We start from the raw sequence: 6,733 nt of genomic DNA, 5'->3' as shown, positions 1-6,733 counted from the left end.
TCCACCGTGCGGATGCCTTGGAGGTTGTGATGTTTCCTCCATGACTACAGCTTTCTTATCAACAGTGACCTCTTTATCTCCTCCCTCAGCAACCTCCCACAGCACCTGGCAGGAGCCTGTGCACACAGCGGCTGTTTAGTAAATATTGATGGATTGTTCTTGGTTCAATAACGTTTCCGCCCGTAGGAGCTTAACAAATATCACTCTGGTAAAAGCCCTGAAGACATGCAGAAGGAAGATATCATGTGAGAGCTATGTACATAGGCATAATGGACTAATGAGCCTTGCTCTTTAGCTTCTTGCCATTTGATATGCAAAACAGGGCTATGATGAGTCTTGAGCACATGGGGGCACCTTTATAACCGAGTGGGACAGGAGGGGGGTGCAGGGAAGGGGGAGCGCTTGCCTGTGCATGCTGACATTCTTTGCAATCTCACACTCTGTTTTCAACTCCATGGTGGATTTAATTCTTCATAAGGGGAACCCATTACGGCAGGAAAAGGCCTCTGAAATGATGGTGAGCACAAACAGGGCCCGGCCGCATGAGAGAGCTGCTTGCTGCAAGCCCAGCAAATATCCGCAGGGCCCCTTTAGCACAAACCAGCCAGGATCCTGCCAGCAGCCACCGGGAGAGTGGCCAGCGGTGAGGAGCCCTCCTCCACAGACAGCACTCTCTGCCCCTGTGTAGGCAGCCCCGTGCCTCGGGCCAGTCCAGCTGCCTCCCAACCTAAGACTCAACCTGCGGCATTTTACAGGCTCTCTGCAGTTCTGATAGAATGCTCTGTTTTGTTTTTGGCAAACAACATTCTTAAGGGCGATATCTGCTTTCAATTTCTTTTTAATTCTCCCCAAACTGCTCTCTAGCGCTGGGCTAATCCCTGTTGGAGATGTGGCAGGGGAAACAAGCATGAGATAGGTATTAGGCAGACATGAGCAGAGCAAGGACGCTGGGCCCGGTACAGAAACTCACCAGGCAGAAAGCCCCGATGCCTAGCCAGGGCAACACTGGGAAGACAAGAACCTGGTGCCCAGGGTAGCCTCGCATAGCCAAGTCATTTGGTTTAGATCCCTTAACCTTTCCTCCCTTAGAGATAGCATCTAGGCCTCAGTTGTATGTCAGCTCCAGGTCCAGAAAAGCAGCAAAACCAGACCAGGGACCCCAAGGCTGCCTCAGGACCAGCTGCCCTGGTGCCAACCAATCAGTGACCCTGAAAGAGCACACCTGGGAAGCTGATGAATATTCTATTGAGACCCTCCCCTGAGACCTGCCTTAAGATTCCCAACAGCAAGAGAGCGATAGATACACTCAGAACACAGGACCCCATGTGCACTCTCCCCGAGGGGAGCAAGCCTGTGCCATTCCTTCTCCCTCTCCTTTCCCCACAGGCATGTGTCCCCTAACTTCTAAGGGGACTCATGAGCCTTGCAACCAGGGAAACGGTGGGCGGCAGCAGCTCATCCCCGCTCACCCCCTGCGCCTGTCCCCAAGGCCCCTTTCTCTGACCTCCCAGTGAGCCAAAGCAGCCAGCCCCGGCTCTCCTGCTGCTTCTTCTATTCCCTTCCTTGTTCCACTGCCCTGAGTGTATTGGCCCAGTACCCTTTGGCTCAGTGCTGTGTAGCCCTTTCCTTTGGGTATCCTCATTCCCCCACCCCTTTTTCCTTAAATAAATTCAAGTTTTCTTCATTCACCAACTGAGATGGCTATTTAACCTGCCCACGCATCACTGACTCTAACCTTTCAACAAGATTGCATTTTAAGAGATATAAGACTCTTTTATTCTGACTGTTCTTATTCCACATTGTAGTGACAGATCTAAGACCATTTCTGCTGGTGAGCAGTCCACAAGCACCCCCTGTGATTGAACAAATTAGGGGTCCTTTCTGAGAAGCCGGAATCGCAACCTCTAGTATTCTTTCTCAGACGTACTTTGAGGTGAAGGATGAGACGGCCCACGGCATGGAGGACACAGGGATTGCGCATCTGATCCAGAGATGGGCAGTATGAAACATGAGCACTCACATGGCGCTTCCCCTCTGGGATGCCAGGTCACCCTACCTCCACCTCCCTCACCCACAAAGGGACACAGCCAGGTCCTCATCTTCAGCGGATCTGGAAAATCTAATGTAGAGAGAAAGTTGAGACTGCACTGCAGAAGCTCAAGGACTAAGAATTAAACAAGACAACTTGAAATGACTTGAGACTTTTATTTATATATTCATTCATTCATTCATTCATTTATTTATGCTGACGGGATTTCTAAGTGGTCCTCTGCCCTGTCCCTGGCCTGATACACCTCTTCGGCAGTGACCAGCCTCCAGGAGCCCAGGGCTCTGGTCCCAGCCAGTGGGTTGGCTTCTGCCAGGCTCACCCTCCTTCTCCCTGCCTCCCAAACCACTTTATGTTTTAGGGATTTTTTAAAAAATAAAAATCTTAAATGGTGGTATTTCTCTTTTCATTAGTCAGAAAAAAAAAAAAGTAATGGTCATCTATATATTCGCTACCCAGATGTATAGATGCTGGATATTTTTTTTGTTCTTTTTGCTTCAATGCCCCTTATCCTATAGAATAAAGAGATGATATGCAAATTAACCCTCATGCCCTCACAAGATGGCTGCCTACAACCAGGCCAGCAAGAGGGTTAGTGAGAGACAACCAAATGATTGAACAGCAGGCTTCAGTGGTGACCAGGCCGGCAGGGGGAGCAGTTGGGGGGTGGCAAGCTGGCAGGGGGTGGGGGCAGTTAGGGGCAACCAGGCCAACAGACAGGGGCAGTTGGGGGCAACAAGGTGGGAGGGGGGACGGTTAGGGGCAATCAGGCAGGTGAGCGATTAGGAGCCAGGGGTCCAGGATTGTGCGAGGGATGTCCAACTGCTGGTTTAGGCCCGATCCTGGGGATCGGGGCAGTCGGAGATCCCCCAAGAGGTCCCAGATTGGAGAGGGTGCAGGCTGGGCTGAGGGGACACCCCTCCCATGCACAAATTTTGTACACTGGGCCTCTAGTTTTATATAAAAAATAAAGTTATAAATGTGCCCTCTTTACTCATCCTTTTCCCTCTTGCCCAGAGTTCACTATTGGTCTGAGGTTCATGTTATTCTCACTCATATCCATAAACACACCGATGTTTCTCTCTCTTTGTCTCTCCCTCCTCCCCGCTTTTAATCTCTCTGAAAATCAATGAAAAAATATCCTCAGGTGAGGATTAACCAAAGGGGGGGGAAATACTCCTGGCATACAGCATAAGCGGGCAACTCAGCTAGCCTGAGTATGTGCCCAGTGGGGGCTTCAGGGGTTTTATACCACCACCCTCCCCATACCCCACCTGCACACACACACACACACACACACACACACACACACAGGTTTCAAAGGTTCTTTGCTGGGTATCTTGGACAACAGACTAGATTTCAAGTCCCCCTTTTATTTTGTTGTCGCTTTTCCCAGAATTTATGAGACCATCTGGTGCTTTTATCTTGACAAGTCTCAAGACTGCTGACTTCTTTGTTCAGTGTGTGAGATAAACTCCCCCTCTCCCCCCTCCCCTTTGTCCAGAAGGCAGGCTGTCAATGAGGAGCCTGATATCCCACACACGTATCCCCACCTATCAGCTCTGTTTATTTCTGACTTATCTCTGTACCTTTGTGTCCCCATCATCCACCCACTTCTTGCTGGGGACTTTCCTTGCTGCAACAGCACCTGAGCTGATGCAATAGTTCCAAGCCCTAAGGAGCTCTGGATTTAGAGGTCACCGGTGAGGCCACCCCAAGTATACCTTGAGCTAGACATTGGCTTCCCTTGAACACCTAGGGGCTGTCATAAGACCCCTCTCCCACCATGTGTGGGAAGGCAGGCACTGGCCCAGTATTGGGGACAGGAGACCAGGGGGCCTCTGAGGAGCATCCTAAGACCATGGCCTCTGTCCGGACTCACTGGGACTCTGTTCTCTCCCCCGCCCCCTGCACAGTTGGTGGGTGACACATTTGCAAGTCCTAACCCCCTCCCCCATGTGTCCTCAGTGTAAACCACGCCAAAAGACAGGAGCCTCCCTGCATCTGTCACCATGGCAGCTACCTGCAGAAGGGTCTGGCAGGAGGAACTGCAGACACCGTGGGAGGGCCCACACCCAAGGCAGCTGCAGAGCGATGTGACAGCTGGTCAGCAGGAGGCTCCTGGGAGGTGTGTGGCACCAAGGCCCACCCAGAGATTTCGATGAACATGACTTCTTACTTCCTCCATCTGGCCCTCTGCTGGCTCCAGTAGCCAAGGGTGACAGTATCAGAAGCCGAGAGGTGACAGAGGAACTGTAGCCCCGTGAAGGACACACAGACTCCATATTCTGTGAGAGGTGGTGAGTTAGTGTCTGCCTGGAACACCCTCTGGCCTCGCCCATCTGTGAGCTCCTATTCATCTTTCAAGACCCAGTTCAGATCTCTCCCCAGATGAGAAGCCTGCTGAGCTGCATTGTTCCAGCTCTCATCACATTGCATCACAATCACACCTTAAGACTTGTTCTCTCCAGAGCTGTGGTCTCTGAGGCCAGGGACCATGCCTGGGGTCCTTAGGACTCGGTATTTGCAGTCCAAGTGCCAGGGCTGTGGCCCACACTTCGTCTGTGCTTGTCACAAATATGTGCCCCTGGCCACGCATCCTGCAGGTGGAAGGTGGCAGCCCAGCCCTTGGGGCCATTTCGCCTGCTTCTTGGACCCTCGCCTTCCCTGGACACCTGCACACCAAGCCCAGGTGGGAGGGGCTTCTAGGGGAGGGCTCCCAGGACAGTCCAGATTCACACTCGCCCCAGGTCTCAGGGTGCCTGTGCAGCCACCTGTCAGGGCCGGGCCAGCAGTGCCCCTGAGGTCAGCAGCCCTGACACCGTTTTCTTCATCCCTAGAAGGTGAACCCCAGAGGAACAGGGAGGACCATGGGACTGCGAGCTCTGGGTGGCAGGTGGGCTCTCAGGCCTCCCCTGTGCCTGGAGGGGAGCCCTGGTTCCTGGGCTGAGGGCTCCCTAGGACAGAAGGAAGGGGATACTCAGATTCCCCCATAAATGTTCATGCAATCCTTTCGTCTCCAAGGACCAGCCCATGTGCTCTGCTCCCTCAGGAGCCTGTGCTGGCAACACCCGTGGGAATCCAGCTCTGCTCCTCATGCCTTAGCCACCACTTCTATCCCACCTGGGGGCTCCAGGAAGTCTGGACCCTCTGACACTGTAGCCACACCTGGCAGGTGATCCGTTCCGTGTGTGTCCTGGGGCCCAGCACTGCTCTGTGTCACCATCTCACATAGCCCCGGGGACTAGGCACTATGTGACAGGTGAGGAAACTGAGGCACAAGCAGTAAAATGATGGCCCTAAGGTCACAGAGCCCAGACTAGGACCTGTTCTCTCTGCATCCCCATCTTCAAACAACCAGGTCTTCCCTGGTCATTAATGAAGGGGGCTCCTTAAGAACAGGGATTTGTCACCTTTCATATTCCTTCCCCAGCCCCAGCCCTGGCTCAGTGGAGAGTAACTGGGTTAAATTGTAGCAGACACCCTGAATACTGGTGGTGGTTCTGGGCATTGGCTGCCCAGGGAATTCAATAATCTCTGAATTAGCTGGGCGGGGGGAGGGGAGGGCAGGGGAGGCGCACAGGCATCTACACTGTTCCAGCCTCCAGGTGATTACAAGAGCACTGGTGGATGCTATGGAGACGAGTTCCTGTCAACAGATGAGTGGATAAAACAACTGTGATACTGCCTGGCCAGTGTGGCTTAGTGGTTGAGTATCGACCTATGAACTAGGAGGTCACGGTTCAAGTCCCTGTCCGGGCACATGCTGGGGTTTTGGGCTCAATCCCAGTGGGGGACATGCAGGAGGCAGCCAATCAATGATTCTCTCTCATCATTGATGTTTCTATCTCTCCCTCTCGCTTCCTGTCTTAAATCAATAAAAATATATTTTTAAAAAGCTGTGATACAATGGAATATTACTCAGCCATAAAAAAGAATGAAATTTTACCTTTTGTGACAGCATGGATGGACCTACAGGGTATTAAGCTAAGTGAAAGAAGTCACTCAGAGAAAGGCAAATACCATATGATTTCACATATACGTGGAATCTAAACAACAATATAAACAAACAAACAAAACAGAAACAGACTCATAGATACAGAGAACAGACTGGTGGTTGCCAGAGGGCAGGGTGCTGGGAGGGAATGGGTGAAAAAGGAGGAAGGGTTGAGAAGCACCGATTGGTGGTTACAGAACAGTTGTAGGGATGTGAAGTACAGCACAGGGAATGCAGTCAGTAATATTATAGTATCTGTGTGTGGTGCCAGGTGGGGACTGGAAGCGCCAGGGGGACCACTTTGTAAAGTACATGACTTTCTAACCAATATGCTGTTCAGCTGAAACTAATATAAAATAATATTGAACGTCAACTGTAATTGGAAACAAAATTTTTAATTAAAAAAAAGAGCACCGGTGTGGACCAGGGGACGTGGAGACCAGGCAGGCGGAGACGCTCCTGCCAGGCCTGCCTCCAAATAACCGTCCTTTCTGAGTCCGTCTCGGGGTGTTCGTGCGCTCAGTCCCACAGCTTGGCCGGCCCGGGCTGTGGGAGTGGGTAGGCAGGGGTCTGGCTGGAGAGGCTCCAGGAGTTCCCCGGGGAAGATGTTTTCCTCAGCACCAAGCCCTGCGTCTGCTGGCACGCACCCTCCCTCTGGGCACGAAGCCAGCGCCCTGAGAACAACACAG

This window comes from Myotis davidii, unplaced genomic scaffold (genome assembly GCF_000327345.1).
Source record: "Myotis davidii unplaced genomic scaffold, ASM32734v1 scaffold512, whole genome shotgun sequence".
Classification (NCBI taxonomy): Eukaryota; Metazoa; Chordata; class Mammalia; order Chiroptera; family Vespertilionidae; genus Myotis; species Myotis davidii.
The sequence above is the reverse complement of the archived record's forward strand: the minus strand, read 5'-3'. Positions refer to the sequence as shown.